This window comes from Simochromis diagramma, unplaced genomic scaffold (genome assembly GCF_900408965.1).
Source record: "Simochromis diagramma unplaced genomic scaffold, fSimDia1.1 OVJJ01000516.1, whole genome shotgun sequence".
Classification (NCBI taxonomy): Eukaryota; Metazoa; Chordata; class Actinopteri; order Cichliformes; family Cichlidae; genus Simochromis; species Simochromis diagramma.
This window is the reverse complement of record NW_024386938.1, coordinates 2,192,459-2,216,133: the sequence shown is the minus strand read 5'-3', so window position 1 is coordinate 2,216,133 and position 23,675 is coordinate 2,192,459. Positions and strand designations below refer to the sequence as shown.

The 23,675-nt window shown below is 42.3% G+C and overlaps 1 protein-coding gene and 1 long non-coding RNA gene across 7 annotated transcripts in view; one reads left to right on the top strand and one right to left on the bottom strand.

Annotated features, from left to right (window-relative positions):
* The window catches only part of LOC120736881, a 26,575-nt gene extending 18,280 nt beyond the window's left edge, over nucleotides 1-8,295 (bottom strand). Inside the window, exon 1 of the long non-coding RNA XR_005696630.1 lies at nucleotides 8,200-8,295. This is a non-coding gene — a long non-coding RNA (uncharacterized LOC120736881). The remainder of the gene's footprint in view (nucleotides 1-8,199) is intronic.
* LOC120736871 (thyroid hormone receptor alpha) overlaps nucleotides 1-23,675 on the top strand; it is a 120,813-nt gene that overhangs the window by 35,709 nt on the left and 61,429 nt on the right. For all 6 annotated transcript variants that reach the window (XM_040037225.1, XM_040037227.1, XM_040037228.1 and 3 more), the window contains exon 3: nucleotides 11,612-12,743. The gene's annotated coding sequence lies outside the window, so the exon portion shown is untranslated. The remainder of the gene's footprint in view (nucleotides 1-11,611; nucleotides 12,744-23,675) is intronic.

Sequence of the window (23,675 nt, the reverse complement as noted above, 5' to 3'; positions counted from 1 at the left end):
GTGGTCGGAGCAGTCGTGACGGCAGCCGACCTCACCGGCGCCATCTTTTTCAGATCTTTCCCCCCCCCTCTGTCTCCTTCTGGCTGCCTGTGCCTCAATTTTATCCCACAACTTAGACATTCACATTACTCACACTCTCATAACACATACATATAGGACCTTGGGGGTGGGCATGCTACACGGAATCCAAAAGACCATCAGGGTGTACAACCTCACCACTGACGTTGTTGCCCACCTCTCAATTTTAAATACACATAGACATTGAGGGCTATGCGCTTACTTGCTGCTCTCTGGCAGGTAGCTCCACGCCCTCCTGGGTGTTAAATGCACCTTAGAACACACATGCATCAACACTACATATGAGCGGGCGGAGGGAGGTTTGGAGTCTTCACACACCCCCGTTCTCTGCGGCCTGTTGGGGCGGGGGTCTGGGAGGAGGAGTTGGCTGTCCGATTGGGGTCTGGAAAGTGGGGCCTCCTTGCTGCTGCGGAGTCGGGGCGGTCTGCTTCTCTCCACCCCAGGGAAAAGGGTAACACTACCTGGGTCTGGGTGCAGTTTCCCCCTCCAGGGGCAAGGGTACCTAGACCTGGGGCTTAGAGTACGCTTGGGGAGTGTGATTGTGTGTACAGTGTCTCTCTATGTCTGTCTCCACGTTGGGTGAGTGTTGAGTAATTGCATATGAGAGCATGAGGATGGGAATGGATTTTATTATGACTTTGTTAAGTACATTATAGTAACATTATCAGTAACAAGAATTTTCCTAAAGAATCAAATGAATGCTACACATGTAGCCACATAACAGATAATATGTGAAAATGACGTCAAGTAGATTAAAATGGGGTCGTTCTCGATTTCTCTCAAGAGAAAGGATCCTTCATTGCTCTGATTTTAAAAACGGAGGTTGTCATATGTTGGATGACTAGACAATGATTTTAAAGAAAAAAATATTACTAGTATGTTAGCAGTGGTTTGGGTTTTTTTTAATCAATTTTGATATTTTTTTAAATTTTGAACTGATTATAAGCTTTAAAACTCACAAACTGCTGATGACAGTTGTAGTCATCATAGAGTGGAACAGGATTTAGCAAAAAGTGCATTGACTGCCATGATGTGAATAATCTTATTTCTATATGCATTACGAGTGGAGGAGATATTTGTGTTTACCGGCTTTTCCAGTTACAGCCGGTCATTTAGTTCTTTTAGTTTTTTGGTTTGGTTTTTGTTTTTGTTTTTCTGTTCAGTTTTGTTTTTCGTCCAGAACGTGCGCTCACATTTCACTACTCCTTAACGCTTCTGTTGTTCAAAAACGTGTTGCACAGGAAAAGCCAGACTGAGAGTCTCGGCTGTGCAGAAAAACCGAAAGCCAAAGCTCTAATATTTCACGTGTTTCCTGTTATCTTCGCTTCGCCGTCTGCAAATATCTCTATAAACTGTTTCCAAATCATACAGTTTATTGAATAATTTCTGATGCATACACTACAAATAAACAGCACACTATTTTATTCTTCATTCAATAAACTTCCTTCTGGTGAAGACAAAACCCCGCTAAGTGCAGCCACACACCCAGGACTGTGACCTGCTGTGTGTGATGTGAACGGTCGACTGTTTGAGACGTGTAACCTGTTATAAATGTACTACAAATGAGTATTCATCTATTTGCATCGTTACTAAAGCTCAACATGTCAAAGAATGTACACACTTTGACGTTTTCAAATGAAAAATGAATCCGTTCTATATAAATTCGTGTTTTTCTTTGTAATCATAATCCTATGTATCAAAGCCTCCTTGTACAAACACAAAGAGGTGTCACACTCACAGTTTAAGTTTTTTTTTGTTGAACTACAATAACCTTGGTCACTAATCGCAACACTGATTTAACCTCCTAGGACCTGGCGTCCACATATGAGGACGTCACATTTTGGGTTATTTAGACCAAAATACTCAATTTTGCTCTGCAGGGGCCTGACATCCACTCACGAGGATACGTAGGCAGAGCAGTGGGCTTTTTCTAGGCTCCAAATCCGCCCACATCCAAAACTGTAAGAGTCGTGAAAAAGACTCAAATACAGTGAGCTTATCACCGACTGCTGCCAGATAGTGAGACGAGAGAGCTGTGCTGACTCTGCCACAGTGACACTCTGAGCAGTAGAAGTGTAACTGTGTGACAGTCAGTCGATGGCTTGAGGAAAAGCTTCTCTTGTTCTGTTTGCCATAATCTGTATTTCTATACAAAGTAGTTACAGTTTTGGTGATGTGGCCTGTTGTTTACTGAAACAAAAGGATTACGCCCTGAAAGCCCCTTAACAGTTTCTGCTGGGTATTGTACCTTTTAGCAAATATTAGTCAAGAGAATAAGAATAGTATATCTGGGGCTCACTCGAAGTCCACAGTAGTTCTTGATGCTAAATAAGAGACAGGAACTCGCTGAAGACAAAGGGGAATCTCTCGCTCTGAAACATAAATCTACTTCATTTTATCAGCTGTCTTTTTCTTTCACAATCAGTCTAGCAGACGCTGAGATATTAACCCATTTACCCTGCATTATTTTGCTGTAAACAATTTAGTGTTGTTTATACTGTACATCTGTCAGTGTAACTGTTGCTGGAAGGAAGCCATTTTTCCTCCTTTGTACAGAATGACGCATCAGCTCGCTCTTCCCTCACGCCTGCTTTTGCCTCCTTCCGTCTTTACAGGATTAATCTTGGTGTCTCTTTCATTTCATGTTTCCTGCTGCTGGGTAATTAAGCCTTCTGCAGTAATGTGAGCAAAAGCAGAGGTTGTTTTTTAAACGCTCTCTTCCATCATGAGAGTAGAGCGTACCAACGATAGACCATGAACCACGGCGAAACTAGTTCATGGTGGTTTCCAAGTTGATGTGCTGAGGCACACAGCAAGTCCACATGTGCCTCAGTATTTTTGTGTAAACACAACTTATCATTAGACCTGCACAAATCACATCCATCTCCATTTTCTTCTGCTTTTCCAATTCAGGGTTATGGGAGTCTGGAGTCCAGTAACAATTGTGGGTAATTTACAATCACCAGTTAACCTAAACCCACTAACTGCATGTCTCTGGCAACAAATGTTGAGTCATCTTTTAGTTTTAGTTAGAATTTCAGCATTTGACTAAATATTGTAAGATTATTGTAGACTAAATCTGAGTGGATTCAATTAACTGTAAGAGTTTGTGAGTGGGAGTTGCTCCACCATTTTACCAGGTGTTTTATTTTTCGTGACATCAAATACGAAATGTGTTGTGCGTTTGTCTGACTCTTCTCTTCCTGTGTTGACGTTTGGTTGTGTTTTTATGAGAAACAAGAAGCATCAGAACAATTGTACCGTTTCCTCCGCGCAGATCAGCGGGCGTCTAACCTCACGGTTCTGCTCAGCTCACTTCCAAACCTGCACGCTTTTCTACACAGATCTAATCTCACCATAATATTTTTGTTTTTATTCACTGATGAAAGTGCCAGTACATTTCATCATAGTTTTTGTTCTGTTATTTTTTTCAGTTGTCAACTCGTTCTTGTCAGGATGTAAAATGGTCATTGATGAAAACTGTGGGTCAACAAAATTGACACCGGTCTCTGGACTGTGGGAGGAAGTTGGAGGTCCCCAGTGAGACCCTGTGTGGAAGAACATGCAAACTGCACACTGATAGGCCCGACCACATCATGGATTTGAACCCACGACCTTCCTGGTGTGAACCAACAGTGCTAATACCATGAGTGTTATGCTTGGTACAGATGCTACAAATATGCAACCAAAAATATCTTCAGTATACAGGGCTCTCAAAATTTCAAAATCCCTGGTAGCCCTTCGGGCAGGGACTCTTCAGTTTTTGGTAGCCCGAAATAAATTTAAGTAGCCCGAATAAAAAAGAGAGCAATTTTTTTGATTGATGTTTTGTTTCCTTTACAATATTATACTTTAAAGTATAAAATTGTAAAGGAAACAAAACATTAATCAAAAAATTGTTGAAAAACAAATTACAACATTGTATAAAAATTACAATCATCAACTCAAATACTTGGTTCTAATTGAACAGAAATTTCTATGAACTTGTAAGAACTGTGTAGGACTTGAATCGGTCTGTGTCAGATCCTGAATTTGAAATTTCCACTGAAGTCACGGGTAAGAGACAAGTGGAACCAAGATCGAGGCCGTTTGCTGTTTGAAGTTTGCAAAGACTGCTACATTGTGCCAGTGGTAGTTCACTCTTTGCAACATAGTAGCTGTTCTAAACAGATTTTCAGGTTTATTTTTAGTATGTTATTTGCAATCGGTGTTTGTTCTGGGAAAGATATTGCAGACTGAGCAATAATGCATTTCTTGCATTTCTCATGGGTTCTAATGGGGGCCTTTCTTAAAATGACTGGTCCCAGTAACAAAGGCGCTTGTCGACTCAGAAATCGAGAGAAAACCAACAACACACCCGGCAGAACATTATGTTATTTACACGGGTGCACATAAGTGGTCCGCATGTGCGCATTCGCTGTCAAAATAAAAGACGCACCAGATAAGAAGTTGCAACGCGCGTTTGCGTCCATATAAAAGGCTGTTTTTGTCCACTAGAGTGGGATTTTCACGGCACATTCTGCACCACATCTCTGTGCGTTCATCATTTGTTTGAAGCCAGCTCACCTCCTGCAACCACTTTTCCGAGAATACGCGCTTCTTTTGTGGTTCGGACTCCTTCTGACATTTGTTTGGAGGTGGAGGAACACCAAAGTAATTGCTTAAAGGAGCTTCTTCGACATATTTAAGAGTTTTAAACAAATGTCTGTCCTCCTCCAGAAAATCTTATGTATGCAAACACGCGTTGCAACTTCATATCTTGTGCACGTTTTTATTTTGACAGCGAATGCGCACCTGCGGACCACTTATGTGCAGCCCTGGTTATTTAGCTCGTCATATTGCAGCCACAGAAATTCTTTTGTCCATGAAACCATAAAGCTGCACTTTCTTTTTGCCTTATAGTCTGATTTGTCATAACTTCTCCGTTTTGTGGTAAGCTTTTCTTTGGCTGTCATTTCTTCACCCTGACCTGTCTTATTTGGCTCAGCAGAACTAAAATATATATCCTGCTGCTTTTACACACACACACACATAACGGTCAGCGATTCTCTGCGCGATCAACCTCTCACATGTTTAAGCTGCGGGAGATTTCACTTGTCATGTTTGCATAGTAAGCTAACGATTAATAAGACGATGTCAGAGGAATTGGTGCACAAATTATCATCACTCACAGATCAGTGCTGTCGCTCTCTATACACAGTTCGCGCGATTGCAAAATGAAAGCAAAAAAACAAGCGCAAATTCAAACGCGATTTCAATATGTCACATATTGACAGTGGCTCACCGATGCCAATGACATAATTACCCAGCTACATTTCCGAAAGAATGCAAAAGCATTGACATATATTTTTCCTTCCTACAATAGCCCGACGGGCAGGGCAGAGATAGATTTTGGTAGCCCGACTGGAAAGATCGCTAGCCCCGGGACGTCGGGCAGGCGATTTTGCGAGCCCTGGTATATCTAAAGAAGACTTGGTGCTGTTGCATGTTGCAGGCTGTTTCCTGTCAGTACATGAAAAGGTCACGAAAAACAAATCTGTTTCCCAAATTTCTTAGCAGTAGATTTGAGATGGAAGTATATCTCGTGTTTGCCTACACCTTGGTAAGATGTAGCAAGAGGTGCATTTGACCTCAAAACCTAGTAAAGTTGTTTTTAATGCCTAAACCTAGCCAAGCAATGCAGCTTACATTAATAATGCACTGAGAGTGATTACAAATGCAGGGTGAAACTCAGTGATGTGTATGACTCAAACTTAAAAATCTGGTTTGGGGGGTGAAATGAGCCCCTCTGAAATCTTTCTTTCTTTATGATCTCTGTAGAAGCTGCTCATAGTGGAGGTTGATGCTCTCGCTGTCCTCAGTTTGCAGAGGAAGTAGAGTCCCTGTTGGGCTTTGCTGACCAGAAGAGATGTGCACACCCAGGAACTTGGTGCTGCTTACCCTCCACAGCAGCACCATTCATTCAATTCAATACGTTATTATCCAACGAGGGGAAGTTAGTGAGAGAAAAGAAAGAAGGAAAAAAAAGAAATTCATGATTTTATTTATTTACATCAGTGGATCCATGCTGGACAGACAAACTCACTGAGGGACACAGATAAACATCCAGATGTTTCTGTGTGTTTCTATGTGTTCAGAAGCAAGATAGAGACTGTGTTTATTTCAGGAACTGCTGTGAGATCGCATTGTTTCTGCAGACATAAATGCACAGGGCACACCTTTACATATTTGAAAACCACTAATATAGAAATTTTTATACATGAAAGGAACCTGCTGGAGGCTGGAGCTTTTCTGTGTGGGGTTTCCTTCTGTGTAGGTATCTGAATATACAACGCTCTTTAATTGGTTTATTTTATGTGAACAAGAGCCTTGAAAAATATAAAGGTAATACAAATACTACTAAACAATTAAAGGCTGTCATTTTAATCTGTGTGCTGCTATCTTTAAGCTAGCATGTGTGATCCAGCTACAGTCTGATGGAGGACCCTCAATAGAAAAAATAAAATGAGGCTCGACTTTCACATTTTCTCTGGAGAGAAGAGGTGATATGTGTCTTTAGCATGAAGTTGACTTGCATGAGTCTAAATGAGCCAGATAGTCACACAATGAGATGTGTGTCTGACAGAGAACCCGAGGCCAGCTCGCACAGATGGAGGGAGATTAACAGGGTGTGTGTGTGTGTGTGTGTGTGTGTGTGTGTGTGTGTGTGTGTGTGCGCGCATTTAAATGCGGGGTGCCTATAATAGACTTTCCACCCAGTAGCTGCTTTGCATACTAAATAAGTCCTGTAGCTCTCGCAGATGCAAAATGACCTGCATACATTTGTTGGTTATGAGCTCTATCGACACTACAGAGAAGCGCTTACGTGTAAGGAAGCACGTCATTGCATACTGCTGCTTTGGTTTTTTTCTGCTGTGCATGAATCACTGTTCTTGTTTAACATGTCTGACATGAACAAATGTATGTAAATGCAGCCACTGTTGAAACGTCTTGATTATGCTTGAGAGCGTTTCCGTGAAGTACTCTGCCACTCCCAGCGCGCCTTCCTGCTGTACAAGCAACTCAGGGGTTTACACAGGGCCACCGACACAAACTGACAATGAAGTGCTTGTCTGGATTATGGGTTGGAGTTATGGAGAGTAGCCTACTGTACCTTTACCTCATTGTATTGTGAGCTATACTGGTAGCACCTCCTCCCCCACACTTTGGCTGAAAGATAACTGTAGCACCCACATGGAGCTCTTCTTCAAGCTCACAACTGGATACGCTCCGCAGGCACGTAGCAGGGTTATCATAGTTGACTAAAACTAGATGTGAGAAAACATTCAGACGTTTGGAAAAAAAGTACAACTAACTAACTAAAAATAGAAATATAGAGGAAATCTGTTACTTTGGTTAAACTATTATTATACATTTTACGTCACCGAGTCGGTGACAGATGTGTTTGAGACTCTGGATGTCTACAAGACTGAGTCAGCTTCTTTCAAATAGAGTAGTAATACCTGTGCTGATTTTCCTGTAGGCCCTTCACACAGGAACAATTAAATGGACTGCTTCTTATATAGTGCTTTTCGACTCTCACTGAGCACAAAGACGATTTTATACGACTTGTCTCATTCACACAAGTGTCGAACTGCCAAACTTCCAATTAGTAGATGATCTGCTCTACCTCCTGAGATACTGCCACCCCTAAAAAGATCAATTAAAAAGACAAATATAAACTCTGAAACGATTAAAACGAAGCTAAAACTAAACCTTTTGAAACAATAAAAACTAAACTGACAGAAGAATGAATTAAAAACAAATGAAATAAAATTAAAAACTCATTAGAAATGACAAAACTATAGTACCTCCAAACAGACTGAGTCAGAAACACTGCCTTTACACTGGGATTGCTTATTTGAAAAAGTAACTAAGCAACTGATTACATGACTTGCATAACCAGCCCTGTGGCCACACTCATTGTAATGCACGCAGACTTGCAGAGGATGGTGCGATATTACACTTCAGCTAGAATCAAATGAAAGCATCCAGCAGTGCTAAATTGCATGCGAGCCACTCTTGACCTCTTTAAGACCCCAGAATCTGCTACTGGGCCTTTCTGCCTATTGCCACAGTAACTGTTGCTCTAAGAATCAAGCTCAATGCACAGCCGAACAAGAGCCAAAACAAATATTTATCGATCTGAATATTTGTTGCCAAATCTTAACATGAGAGAATATTAATTTGGCAAAAAACAGATTGTAGGAAATAAGAGTCCTGCCCTTTGATGGTGATCTTTCTCTAATTTGTAATTTAAAAAAGTGTTCTTTTTTTAAAATCCATTTGACTTAAAGCACTTTGCAAAAACACTTGGGCACTGTAACTATTGTGGTTGTTGTGGTTTGTTTATTTATTTAAACCAGCATACTGCTTAAATTAAAATGGTTAAAGATGGATATGATTTAAAGATGGAGGTTAATATCTGTTATTAACCTCTGTCTCTCTTCCACAGCATGTCTTTTATCCTGTCTTCCTTCTCTCACCCCAATCGGTCGCAGCAGATGGCCCCGCCCCTCCCTGAGCCTGGTTCTGCCGGAGGTTTCTTCCTGTTAAAAGGGAGTTTTTCCTTCCCACTGTTGCCAAAGTGCTTGCTCATAGGGGGTCATATGATTGTTGGGTTTTTCTCTGTATCTATGAAGCGCCTTGAGGCGACTTATGTTGTGATTTGGCGCTATATAAATAAAATTGAATTGAATTGAATTGGCTTATAAGATGCTACAGTCAGTAGTTCAAGTAAGTGATATACCAGTTTGTACTCCACACAGATTTTTCTCTTAATATTTACAACTAGTGGTGTGTTATTTTATACCAAGTTACCTGTGCTGGTAAAAACAATTAAGGTAAGAAGTAGTTGAATAGCAGCAGGAAAAGCCCAGTTCAAAGAAATGTTTTCTCCACCTGATGCTAACAGTGGAAATGTTGCCAGTCGAATGCACGAGGGCTTGCACAACTGCTGCTGTGATTTAAAAAATTCTTAGAAATGGTCAAAAATGATGGCTGGGTCAACAAAATGTGACTTTAACATCTGAGTCTAGTTTTTCATTTTATACATTGGGTGACATCACTGCTGTGATCTTTCCCAAGAAGATTCTTCACCTGTACAGACCTAATCCTCAACCATAGCAGCAGCTCATGGGTTGCCCCGATAATCTGTCTAATCCCCGGTCACACAGGCCTAGAGTCTGGTCTTTGAGTAAAGAGTTTGCTCAAGGTTGATTGCAGCTGCTAGCATGAAATTGGTTGCAAGGAGGTATACAGGTCTGTACCAAAACCCTCCCTGCAATTGCTTTGGTCAGTAGCTGGTTGCTGAGGTTGCCCGCCTTGCAAACTGGTCTCTAAGCTGCAGTGAACCTGAAGACCGTTTGCCTTCAAAGTAAAAGTTTAGTTTTATGAAAAGCGCAGGCGACTGTGGAAATTTGTCTCCTTTTTTCTCTGCTAGTATCTCCTTCCTAGTCTGGTTTTAGGAAATTGCACAGTACTTACTGTCTATTTTCATGCAGATGATACAGTTATTTATTGTTGTGCTTGCACCGTCCACATGGTTTTTGAGCAGTTACAACTAGCTGATTGTGTACACTCTCACCTCTGTCAGCTCAGACTGCTTTTAAATGCTCTTCGGCCTGCAGCACTTCCCTCTCTTGTATCTGCTCAAGGCATCTATTGAAACTGTGACCTCATGCAAATACTTGCGTATTGTGATTGATGATAATCTTTCCTTTAAGCCACACATTGAGCACCTGTTAAGGAAACTTGAAGTTGGGCCTCTTTTTCTGAAATCGATTGTGTTTCTCTTTCACCGCAAGAAAAAGGCTTGTTGCTACCACTTTTTTTTACCCGTCCTGGATTACGGTGATATAATTTACACGAACACCTCTGCTCATTCTCTCCATCTTTCGGACTCTGTTTATCACAGGACACTTTATGATTTATGACTGGTTGTAAACCTTTAACACATCACTGTACTTTATATTTTCTGGCTGGCCCTCATTGGCCTTATGCAGGATGATTCACTGGTATAATCTATAAATCTACTTGTGATTTACTCCCTGCTTATATATCAGATTACATGTTACATAAACATCTTAGTCATAGTCTGCAGTCTCTTCATTACATTCATCGTTCCATCAGTTTGTACAGAACTTGGAAAACAGGATTCTCCTTTTCTGCTCCATGTTCATGGAAAACATTACAGAAGGATTTGCAGCTCTCAGCTGATTTCACTTGCAGATGTGAAAGACGTACAAATGACCCTGTAAAATCATCATTAGGAACGTATTCGTGTTTCTGACATGACTGTGTAAACATTACTCTTTTTTTATATTTGCTATTTTAATGCTGTTGTATTTTTGTTGTCATTTAATATGTTTGTCTCTCTTGTAAATGAGACATCGAGTCTAAATGAGGCTACCTGTATAAACAAAGGTAAAATAAAAACCAATTTTGTCATCTAAATTCTGGTAATTTTAGTCTGTTGTTAATTAAATAAAATCTCATAAGATTATTGTAGACTAAATCACAAGTTGATTCATTTGACTAAAATTTAAGGTTTGTTGTGTTTTTACCGGTAAAAGTTGCTCCATGTGGTTTAAACAGAGTCGTATTGTTCTTGGCATCAAATGCAAAATGTGTCCAAGTGTTTTTATTTAACCTCCTAGGACTGCCGTCCACATATGGGGACATGACATTTTGGGTTGTCTAGACCACAAACTAAATTTTGCTCTTTCAAATGAGCCATATGGCTCAAAGGGGCACAGTTGTTGTTTCACAGTTGTTGTTTTTGTGCTCAGGAAAAATTCTGCTGTGTTCAGACACCAAATAAAGAGTTTTGCACATCATTACTCAAATGTGACTTTATGGTCCCCACGGACCGGTTTATGTCCAACAATATTTTATGGACTGGCCTTTAAGGCGTCACCGATAAATACAACAAAATAAAACCAGTACCTGTACCAAAAAAATAAGATTTGTTTATAACACACGGGAAAAGACCCAGGGAAACCTAAATGATAAAAACTGATTAAAAACCCCGAAACCATAAATTTCACACCCGAGCCTCAAGTCTTGCGGCCCGGTACCAAACGACTCAAGGACTGGTATCGGTCCATGGCCCGGGGGTTGGGGACGGCTGTTCTATCGAACACTATAAAGCCGACAAAGAGAAATTAGAAATGCATGCCATGAGTTCAGGTTTTAGGAGAATAATCGCTGTCTTGTTTTCGGCAAGGGAAAAAAGGTTGTAGAAAAAAAATCTTTAAAAATGCATCAAAGTAATCACAAGGAGGTTTTTTGTGTACCCAGCGACCGCCAGCAAGCACTTGCCAATCGATTGTGGGCCTTTGCTGTGTAAATGTAGCCTTTGTGAGGTCCTCTGCTGCTGTGATCAAGAGGGAAATCTTGTCCAGACCCTACTGACTTTTGCCTGTCTTTTCCTCTGCCAACACAATGTGGTTGCCTCTCTAACTTGTTTTTCTTTTCTTTTTTTCTTCCATAGGCGAAGCCCCTAAATGACCCTATCCACTCTGAATGAGAGGGCAAGATTCGACTTGTTTCAGACTCTGGCAAACCACCAGCATTCTTTACCAGTGTAGAAGATTAGACTTGACAGCACAGTTTTACCTCCCGTCATTGGTTCCAGTCAGAGAAAACCACATCTGCTTTCTACCTCGAAGGGAAATAGAAAAGGAAGAAACATCCGTTTACTTTCCATGATTAGTTCCTCATCTTCTTCTCATTGCAGTGTTTTTCCATTTTACCTCAGGGATCCTCTCCCGCTGTCTACCTCCACCACTGAAACAGCCAGCCCAGTGACTGGAACACGAAGCAATAATACACCCGTGACCTGCCGCTGTTGTTACCGTGACAACCAGTATTGCCTCTCAAGATCTCAGTGCAACTGTGACGTGAGCAAAGACCTTTGACCTGTAACCACCTGCCAGCCCTTACCTGTTCACGGCCTAAATAGAACCGATCAACACAAACCTGGTCTGCTTCTTACCTAAAGGAAAACCCTCATTAAGCTCACACTTTCTACTTCAGGCAGACAACTGTATACCTCAGCAAACACAACTTCTGGATAGTCAGGAAACAGAAGTAAACTTTCAGTCACGACTCACTATCCTGGTGCTTTAATCTACCCAGCAGGCGACACATGCTCACTAACCTGATGCTTTAAGCCACGCAGTAGACTTCTCACTCTGGAATCTTCCAATTGCCTTAAAGGCACGAGTATAGCAACAGTAGCCAGGTACTTGCACAAAACTTCAGTTCATCTGATCCTCAGCAAAGTCACATCATACACAAACCTCAAGATCTGAGCAGTAGCAGAAATCAGCAATCGCTCAGGGGACCGCTTTGGAAGTACCCCCACTGCCTTGAGTTTGGACGTCTCTTTGGGACAGCTGTGGAGTAGTGAAGCTACCCCAGGAAGAGGAGAAAGTATTGGGAGCCTCATGTTCTCTTACTACTCTGCAGGAAGATGCAAATAATAAAGAACTGACTGTCAGATGTAACAGAGAGCGTTATATGCCCGAACGAAGTAAACACAGAACATATCCGTATGGTGTGACGAAGAAGAATAAAAGAAGGAAACAAAACAAGCTTCTCCTACAGATGAGAATATAATGGTGAGTCGTTTTTTGTTTTTTTTTTTTTTGTGTTTGTTTGTTTCACCCCTACCCCCTTTAGTTTTATATTTTTCATTTCTTATAGGTATCACTAACTGACATTTGAATGACATTTCTGCCTTATTAAATGATACAGAGTGGAGCCAGACAGAAGATTAGGGAGAGATGGAAGGAGCTCTATGCAGTAAAGGTCATTAAATGCTTCAATAAATCTTAACAAAGAAACATCACACTACTTTCTAGCCACACTGAGGTTCATTGCTTTAAGCAATTAAAAGTTAAATATGACAAATTATCAGTGGCTGTGTCACATTTTGATGGTGCATATGGTGCCTTTAAGTGGTCCTTAACATTTAGCTTGATGGCTATAATAGAAACAAAGTCAACATTTAGGGCCATCTGTCTAAAAACTTGACTAAAACGTCTTCTAGTATTTCTAAATCATGTGCTGTGAGATGATAAAATGTTCAAAATATAGATTTTTCTAGTATGACTCCAGGAAAGGATGGAAAACAGTGTTGCTCTGTCACTGAAATGTCTCGGTGTCCATCGTTATGAAATCTTGTTGAGACTTTTATGGTTCCAGGACACTGTATCAATGACTTTGGGAAGATCCTGACCTTTTCATTTGTCACTGAAATATCTCTGTAGCTGTTGGATCGGATGGTTTGGTATAAAATCTGGTACGTTTATATTCTCTATGGTGAATTTTGACAAGTGTGACCTTTCATTTTGCACCAACGTCACGTTTAGCAGTCGAAAATCTGCCATTCCTGTCAGCTACAGTAATACTTTGTGCTTGTGCTAATAGTTAGCATGCTAACACATTACGCTAAAGAGAATATAACCAGCATGTTGACATTGGCAGTTAGCTCAAGGCTCTGATGAGCCTAAACTGACAGAGCACCTAGGTCATGAACAGATCTGTGAACAAAGCTCAACTGAGCTCTACGAGATTGATTTTAAGCTCAGTGAGATTCTCGTGTGTTTCACCTGTGAGAACATAGCCTCCACCTGCAGATGTAGTTTGCTATAGAGAAAGTTTACTACTTTTGTTTGGGTCCTGCTCAGAATAATAATTTAGTAGGACTGTAAATTTTTCATTTAGGAGTTCTCCATCCTACACTCCTGAGAGATTCAAAGGTCATGCGTTAAATCTGCTGTCTTTTTTTTGGTCTTTTTTCTTCCTCTTTCTTTCTTCAGTACAGCAAACGACAGCTTGAATGTACGACATCAGATGCAGGGTTTGTTTATAGCTGTGATCATGGAACTGATCATGCTTAGCGTTAATCAGCGTAAATCACTTTTTGAGGATCGAGTCGATGTGTTCCACTAACATTAAAGCCAGCTAATATTCATCAGATTAGCCCACCTGTCCCATGTTCTTGTTCGCAACGGAGATTTTTTTTAAACTCCTTTTTTGCGTTTCCGTGTGGACGAGGAATACAGAGTTCGTCACGCAACGTCAAAGGTATGTGCCTTTTTTCACGTCAGCTGTGCGCCACGTTATTGTTTACATGAGATGAATTGCAGAATGACAGAGACAAAATACTGTTAATCTGACTGTCTGCAGGTTTTACACGCTTACATACACACACGCAGTTACTGTCCCTCCATTTACAAAGGCAGAGGCGTCACGATGTGATTATTTTACATGTAGTTATTGTTTTTTCTGTGTAATAATATTCAACATTGCTATCAATACATTTTTCAAAAAATGCCTCTCTGTGCAAAATAGGTTTAAAAACATAAACAACTGTAGGATACTGTTTGTCTGATATTTGAACCGGGGAACAAACTGTGGCAGGATCAGCCTGATATTATTTGTATCCCGCTGTAACTTTACTGTATAAAGTATAGTATAGTATGTATATCTCCAAAATGTCAGGAGTAGTTAGTCATTACAAGAAGTGTTTGTGAACTAAAAATCAAGAATGTGAGATACTGTTTGTCCGTGATTTGAACAGCCCAGAACAAGAAACAAATGAACAAGAAACGGATGCAGGATAACAGAGCACACAATTATTCAAAGCTTGTTAAAAAATAATAATTAAAGTCCCTAAGATACTGAGGAATTGAAACTTATCTCAACCATTTTGCTTGAGATAAGTGTGCAAATCAGGACATTTATGGTTGGGAGTTTAGACGAACTTGAATTATAGATTGAACTTTGGTGGTAGAGCTTTATAAATGGATAACGTGAGATTGTTTTTCTTCTCAACTTTAAAGTCCATCCAACCTTTTCTTACAGAACAATGGTGAGTACAAAATGTCACTGTGACATATACAGAGTTTCATTACTGAGAATAGTGTTAGACATTTGGTTGACTGCACAATAGTTTTATGGTTGGAAGGAGGCAGACATTCTTTAATTCTTTACAAAAGCCTTGTTTAATTTTTAATTTCAAACATGCAGAGAGGGGTTACTGTACTGGATTAAATTCCTTGCAGAGCTTTCAGATGTTTCATTTGATCATGGTTAATGTCAAGGGTGTTGCATGTCTCTTTTATTTTTATTTATTTGTTATTAGATTGTTGTCTAACATGTTGTGGCTAAAACTGTAGTCCCCACCAAGGTGCTGTGACGTAAAACTACATTTAATCTGAGAACTGGTAGTTGGAGGTCTGGACTAAGCAATGTTACATACCCAAAAATGAGGTCAGCTGACTATCTGAATATTGTAAATTAGCATCAGTGGACTTTTTTCTTCCCTGATGGTCTTCCAAAATCACAACGCCAGGATTCATTAGGCTCAAATTGTAAGAGTGATTCACTCATGGATCGGCCACCACAGTGTCCACAACTTAACCCCATTGAGAATTTTTGCGATGCACGGTAAAATTAACAAACATGAATTCGAAATGTCGTAGTTTCACCAGAAAACAAATCCAACCAAGCTTGGATTGTATTAGACGTGTGTTACGTAGCTTTCATGTATTGAAATGCTTTTTATTATCAGATTTAAACAAAGAAAAGGTACCATAAAGCTTTTCTTTCTTCTGTCACCAGTTTTAACAATGGGAAACACCAGCCAAGCTTAAAAATGGATTCCAATAACACAACATCAACACATCTGACTCCTAGCATAGTACAACTCTAACACAAACTTCACATAAGAACAAAAAATACTTTATTTACACCTATTTTTGTGATATTAGCTAATTAGATGCCAAGTTGAGTGTCCATAATTTCTCTGCTCTTGCTAAAGTTGGCTAGGATCCTTGCCAACTAAGGAAAAGCATCAGTATCAGTAGAGCTTTCAGATCATGGAAGATTGACATGTTGAGCTAATGCTGGTGTGACTGCTAACATGGATACATTTCAAACTACGTTACGTAGCAAAAGCCGTGTCTTAGATGGGTAAGATTGACTAATTTCCCCCAATTTGACTTTTTCAGCTAATTTTACAAACTAACAACGTAGCATAGCAAAGATATGACTAACTGGCTAAATATCTTTTGCTTGTTAACACTATCACTCGTGGAAATGCTAGTTAGCTTGCATCATTGATGATCTCAAATGGCATTGATTTGAACCACAAGTATGTTGTGCAAATGCAACAGAACAGGCATATTTGTTTTTTTGCAGCATCTTGTTAGCCAACATAGGAAGCAGCTTGATACTCAAGCAGAGAGTGCTGGTCTCCCAGTTGTACATGATATGACACAGTACATAATGTAGAGCAGTTCTGCAGAATAGTCTCATATGTGTCATCACTGTTTTGGCTAAAACAAAATGTGCAAATGTGAGCAACGTTGCAGTCTGCTTGATAACCCATTGGTGTCATTGGCAGTGGTTTTACTGAGGCAGACTTGGGGTACTTGGTATGTGTTTGTAGCTGTCTGTGCTGCTGTTGTTATAACAGCATAAATGCTGCTTTAAATGAGTGTTGCAGAAGACATTTTAAAAAAGTTTCAGCTGTTGGTACAGAGTAGCACAGGAGAGAATCAAAGCATTGTGGCTTAGATTAAAAAAAACTTTACTAAGTCATAAGGCGACTGTTGAGATACAGCTGTAGAGATGATGCATAACATTGATCCTGCATGTTGACTGTTGTCTGAAGTAAAGTGTAAAGTGTAAAGTAAAGTGTAAAGTGTGCATGTTAGTCCCTGTAGGGAAATAGTTCCTCTGCATTTAACCCATTCACCCAGTGAAGCAGTGGGCAGCCACCAATGCAGCGCCCGGGGAGCAGTGTGTAGGGACGGTACCTTGCTCAGGGGTACCTCAGGGTAGCCGTTCAGTGGAGTCGAACCACCGACCTTCCGATCATGGGGCCACCACTCTACCTACTGAGCTATCCCTGCCCTATGCTTGAAATGCACTGACACAATACAGATATTTATTGATGTGGCCACACGCTGATTCCTTTGACTAAGTGTGAAGATGTAGTGCAGAGGATGAGTTTGAAGAGGAACAGGAATTACAAAGTCAGATTACAGCTGCGGTTTAGGGAACGGGAAAGATGGAAAATGAAGTTTCAAGGAGGACGGAAATAGACAAAGATGAATTCTCAGCCTCACCTGAGAACCTTTGTCCCCTCCATTCAGCTCTTCCACAGGCAGACAGGGAGTCTGAGTCATGCTTATTATGCTCCATCATTGATAGTCTCCTCACGTCATGCAGTGATGTATAGAACGCAAAGCCAGCATTAGTCAGTCAGGTCAGTGGTTTGTTAGTGTGGCAAGCACAATAACTGAGCAGTTGTGTTTTTGTGTTGAGTTTAGGAAGTTTTGGGCATGTTGAACCAGTCAGAAGGCTTGGAAAAGCACACAAGTGTGTTAAATGGCCCAGTTGTTCTGTCGCTGCAGAAAGGGCACATGGGGCAACGGAGGCTGGATGACATCCCATTATCTCATCGTGTGTGTGTGTGCAGATACAAGAGAGTGGAGCTTTGAATGAGTCATCCATGTGCTCTCTGAGACAATTGCTGCAATCATGCTCTCTGTGCTCTCTCTCTATGTGTGTGTGTGTGTGTGTGTGTGTGTGTGTGTGTGTGTGCCCACCAGAGATAATGAAAACAGTCCGCCTGTGAAAAACCCTTTTAAGCACATGAAACATTTACAGTGGTTCGCTGTAGTCTTGTGTGTTTGTTTAGTTTGATGTTGTTCAATCTGAACAATTAACATGCAAACTTCATGCATGCAGACACGTAGACGTGGTGAAGAGGACCTGCTGAAGTCCAAGCTGAGCATCAGAATGAGAAATAAAATGATGATTTAAACGACTTTCAACGTGTCATCGTTGTTGGTGCCAGATAGGCTGGTGTGAGTCCTTCACAAACTGTCGATGTGTCAGAAAGAAACAAATATTCAGTGGGCTGCAGTTCTCTGGGTGCAAATGTCTTGTTGATGTCAGAGAAGAAAGGATTGACTTCTTCAAGCTGCTAGAAATGCAACAGTTTAATCAGGGTATGCAGAAGGATATGTGTTTGGAAAACACACCAAGCCTTGAAGCTGACAGGCTGCAGCAGCAGGAGACCACACCGGGTGCCACTCCTGTCGGCTAAGAACAGGAAACTGAGGCTCATAATGGCTCAGCAGACGTTTGGATGGTAGGATGAACGACGTGAAAGCACAGATCAAACCGGCTTTCTGTCAGTGCAGGGGTTCAGGCAGGTGGTGGCTGTAATGGTGTGGGCGCATAAGCTCAAATCATGTCAAACTAGTTTCTGCTGTTATATCATTGATAGGAAATTATTAATATTACTGTAGAAAACCTAAACTAACAGCTCACCAGTATGTACGGTTTTTGGTGAAGCCCTTAATCGGTAATTGCGCACATAGCACTTGATTACTTGTTGCTTTTATTTGCACTGTGTTAAACTCTTTGGATCCTGACCAGAACATTCACACGGAAACCTTTTTTTTTTCCAGCATTTTTTTCTCTTAAATTATTAATCCATAAAAATATAATGAAGAGGGCTTTGAGAATATTGAAGCCCATTCCAACGCTCAGAGAACAGGCGTGCAAGAGTTTGTTGTGTTATTTATATCTCCTAAAATGTCAGCTCTGTGAAGTTGGCGGTTAAAGTTTGTCGAAGCTGGCCTGTACAGAACAAGTGTGTTAACAAGTTGATTTGTCTATGACCAGTAAGACCAGACTTGGTTACAGTTGCTGGTCAGATTTCAGGGAGGTCTCGGCAGCTTTTAGACTTTATAACAGGACGATGCTGAGGAAGGCGACCTCTGTCATGTTATGCCTTTTATACCTGCTGCCGTTATCATGGTTAATAACACTAAACCATGAGCGTTGTTGCTACTACTGCACATTGCACTTTGTTGATGATCAAATTATGCTGTTGTGTCTGGGCTGGTTTTTGTGTTGTTTCATGCGTGGACATACTGCAGATCGGTTTCCCTTTGGGAACAATAAAGTTGAAGTGCTTTGGAGCTTCTGCTCACAGCAGCTACATAAAAGTGTCATGAACTGGCTGTGTGGAGGCAGATGAGGACCCAATCGCAAACTCACAGAGGCAGGAATGAACTCAAAATTCACAGCTTTATTGCTGGAGAGCAGAACCATACAAATTAAACCGGGAAACTATAACGTAACACACAGAGAAACACGCGGCCATGGATGAGGGAGAACGCGACACCGAACTGAGGGAGACGCAGACATAAATACACAGAGGGTTAATGAGGGAAGTGGGAACACACGGGGAACACAGGTGTAATCATAACAAGACATGGCAGGAGTAACACAACACTGATGGGAGACTGTCAAAGTAAAACAGGAAGTACACAGAGGTTCAGACAGGAGGAGAGAGAGCACGGGGAGAACACAGACATAATGGGCTGGGAAAACATGGAATAAAACACAAGGTGAGACGAGGGCTCACAGATACACAGAGGGGCACACAGGGGGTAAGGGTCACAAGGGGAAAACGCATAAGGAACAACGTAACAGAGCAACCCAGGAAGCATGGCTTAAATAAGGAACAAAATACAAAAATACATGAAAACTAAGAATACTGGGCCAAGCGTCGGGCGTACTGGTCGAGGCTTGGTGGGCACAGGACGAGACGAGGCAGGACCAGACGGTGGCGTGGCAGCCACAGGCGACGGAGCTGGAACAGATGAGGGGGCCGGACCAGGCGAAGCAGAGACCGACGCTGGACCAGGCGACGTTGAAGGCAAAGCAGAGGCCGGACCGGGCGTGGGTGCAGCTGATGCAGAGGCCGGACCGGGCGAAAGCGACCTGGACCCTCCAGCGGAGACGAGGAGGTGCTGGCCGGGCTGACCAGAGCCGCCAGCGGAGACGAGGAGGTGCGGGAGGGGTTCCCCTGAACCCCCAGCGGGAACAGATGCAGAGCCAGCAGGTGCAGAGACTTCTGGCTGAGGGGACGCTAACTGTAGCTGCACAGGGCACGCAGTCTGCTTGGGATGCAACGGCTGGGGCTGTGCAGGGCAAACAGTCTGTCCAAAGTTTGTCAGCATCACGCAGTCCTCAGCTGGCGGAGAAAGCTCACAAAGGCTTCCAGCTGAGGTTGGCAGTGTCTGAATGGGTTGCTGAGCTATGAACTGGGCTGGTGACTGAGCTAACAATTGAACTAGAGACGGAGCTGGTGACAAAACAGGGAACTGGGCTAATAACTGAGCTAATGACTGTGCTATGGACAGAAGTGCAAGTTGTAGTTGTGGTTGTAGTGATGGTGGAACAGCAGGTAGTTGAACTTGTGATTGAGCAGGTGACTGACTCTTGGCTGCTCTCCTCCGGGGAACAGGAACGGGTGCTGGGCCTGGCCGAACACCAGCCATCCCCACCCGAGGAACAGATACGGGTGCAGGGACGAGCTGGGCTCTGGCTGCCTTTACCCTGGGGGCCGGTGTAGGTGCAGGAGTTAGCTGGACCTCTGCCACTCCCACCCGAGGAACTCAGACGGGTGCAGGAGCCAGCAGGGTCACAGTTGACCTCACCCGGGGAGCTGGAACAGGCGCAGGCAATGGCTGGGTGTCCATCAACCCCACCCGAGGAGCAGGTACGGGTGCCGGGATGAACGGAGCCTCTGCCAGGCTGAAGACAGAAGCAGGGACCTGCTGGACCTCAGCCACCCTCACCCAAGGAACTGATACGGGTGTGAGGGAAAGCTGGGCCCGCGCTGCCCTGGGTACAGGAACTGGAGTTGGAAAGCGAAGCACAGGAGCGATAACAGTCACTGGGTAAACAAGGTTAATGGTGCCAAACACAGTTTCAGCAAACCTCGACTTATGGTGGGCTGGTTCTAGCAACTCTGCTGGGCTTAAGTTGTCCATGTCATAATTAGCAGTCTTAGAAAGAGTGAGTGTAGGAGCAGTCACAGGTACTGGAGAACTCACACAAGCAGCGTCTGGATAACCTGGATGTGAAACAACCCTACACACAGTTGTACAGGATGTAGCCTGAGACGTAGTACACACAGAGTCCATGAAACTTGGCCGAAAAGCATGGCGCACAGAGTTAAACTGACATGACCAGGGAACAGAAAAGTTAACCTGTGCAACCAGCTCTGCAGTGCTCAAACTAAAATCTTTTGCCAGTCTATGTATAGCAGATGAAACCTTGCGGCTCTTAACCTTAGCAGGCATTGAATACACAGTTTCAAGGAGTCCACGAGGAAAAACAGAAACAGTCTCCTGCTTAGCAGGCACTAGAGAAGGTGAGGTTACACAGGTAGAGTCCGAGTTTGCACTTTCAAGTTGTGGCACAGAAAAAACCACAGCCTGAGAAACTGACGGAGCAACACTGGGAGTCACAGATACAAGAGCTGGTTTAAAGATTAAACTGTTCATAGCAGAGGAATGGCTACTAGTCTCTGTGTCACCTGGCTCAGGCAGAACGCTAGGAGTAGACCTTAAATTTGCTTGCTCAGCAACACAGGTCTCATTCTCAGTAACTCTTTGAGGAGCTGAGAAAGCAATGGCTGGTTGAGGAATATCAGACACGTCTAAAGACAAAACAGGCTGGAACATGAGACAGTCACTAGAAGGAGCATCACCTAGAGAACACTCAGTCTCAGATGGTTTGTGCTCCTCAGCCTGCACTGTCACATCTAGAGCTAATGATGGTGGTGGTGTGTGGCTGAGCTCAGACTGGGAAACCTCAGAATGTACAGGCTGATTAAAGCAGTTCTGTGGGGCTACCATGCTGGTAGCAGTATGTAGGTAAGTCTGGTGTGGAATAACAGTCTTTGGTTCAGCTAACTCTACAGGTGAAGCATTCATATTAGTTAACTCAGGGAGACCACTGTGAGCATTACAAGAATCTGAGGGCTCAAAAACACAAAGATTACTAGCGAGAGCAACTGGTGAATAATCTGACACGGAGGTGCCTCGCTGTATAGTGTCTCTAGAGTCCAAACACAAAGTGGCAGAATTGTCTGAGTTAGGCAACACAATATCCACGGAGGGCCAAACAGTGCTACTCACGGTGGTGGATAAGTCATGAAGTCCGTGTTCAGAACGTTTGGGCTGAGTGTGTGACGCACAGTCACTCTCAACCACAGGTGAAGCCTGCTCAGCTGTACTGGCACGACGGCGGCGTGAACGCCGTTTACGCCGAGAAGGGGGAGGAGATGAACCAATATATATTGGTGACATACATTTCGATTTGAAGGCTGCTGTAAGATGAGGCAAAGGAAGGGGACTGTAATTAAATAAAAGATCAGTGATTACTGCGGGGCTCAATGAAATTTGTCTCTAGTGACTGCTTTGGAAACTTTTTAGTTCGATACTAAGCTGATTTGAAAATATTACGTTGGTTAAATGCTGATGGTGTTTGCATGTATTAGGTTTAGTTTTGCTCTATTTGTTAGGTGTGGCTGTGTGCAGACAGGAAAAGGACCCAAGGTGCAGACTCCGGAGACAGAACTTAAACAAAAACAGCTTTAATGCTGAACGCAAACATGGCATAACTGGAAAATGTCAAAAAATAAACTACAACCGGGTGGACAGGCAAAACACAAACAGCAAAATAAACGGTAGATCGCGACACAGACACAGAGAAACACTGGGCTTAAATACACAGAAGGAGCAATCAGGGAATGGGTAACAGGAGGGAAACACAGCTGGGACAAATCAGAACTGACGAGACCAAAGAAGCGTAAACGGAACACTTGAGATAAGACACAGACCTTAAAGAAACAGGAAACGCATAACAAGACTGAACAAAGACACAGACTCACATGCAGGCACTACAAAGGGAACAGAGACGTGGGAACAGGGCAGACACAAAACACTGACTGAACACGGGGATATAGGAACTAAAGATACACAGAGACTCAAACTAGACAAGGGGATGCAGGTGATAGGGGAGACAGAGCAACTAAAGAAGACAGAGACATAAACCATGAGACAGAACTCAAAGAAACCAAAGACTAAGTATAAATAATATAATAAACTCAAATACCCTGGGTCAACGACCCAGGCATCCTAACACTATTTAGATAAAGCAGCTGTCTGTTCTTGTAAACTATGAAGAAGAAGTAGTATTGTAATTATAAAGTCTTCGTTGCTTCTGTTTCAGTTAAATCTCATATCAGAAATGTAAATCTTTTGAGAAATAGTCCCCGTCAAATGGGATGAGCCTTAATGGTAGCACTGCTGGTATAGTCTGTTGCTCTACTGCGTTGTGTTTTGCCATGTTATATATTTAATGTTAATACTTACCGTTCACCCGCATTAACAGTAGTTTTGCTCGTTAGCTTGCATTCCGCTAAATAGATTCGTTAAGTCAGCTGACAAAGTCGAGGGCTGTAGAAACTAGAAGCTGCTAGCGATTTACCTCCACTTTAAATGAATTAAATGTCATTATAATTCCATGCCCTGCTTCTTGTTCCTGCTGGGTCAGCAGGGCTGAGCATCAGGAGCTGATTGTTCCTACGTGTTTTGAGCAGCGGGGGCAATTATGCGGCTGCAGCAGGGCCGCAGCTTGTGAAAGAATAGCACCAACGGTTG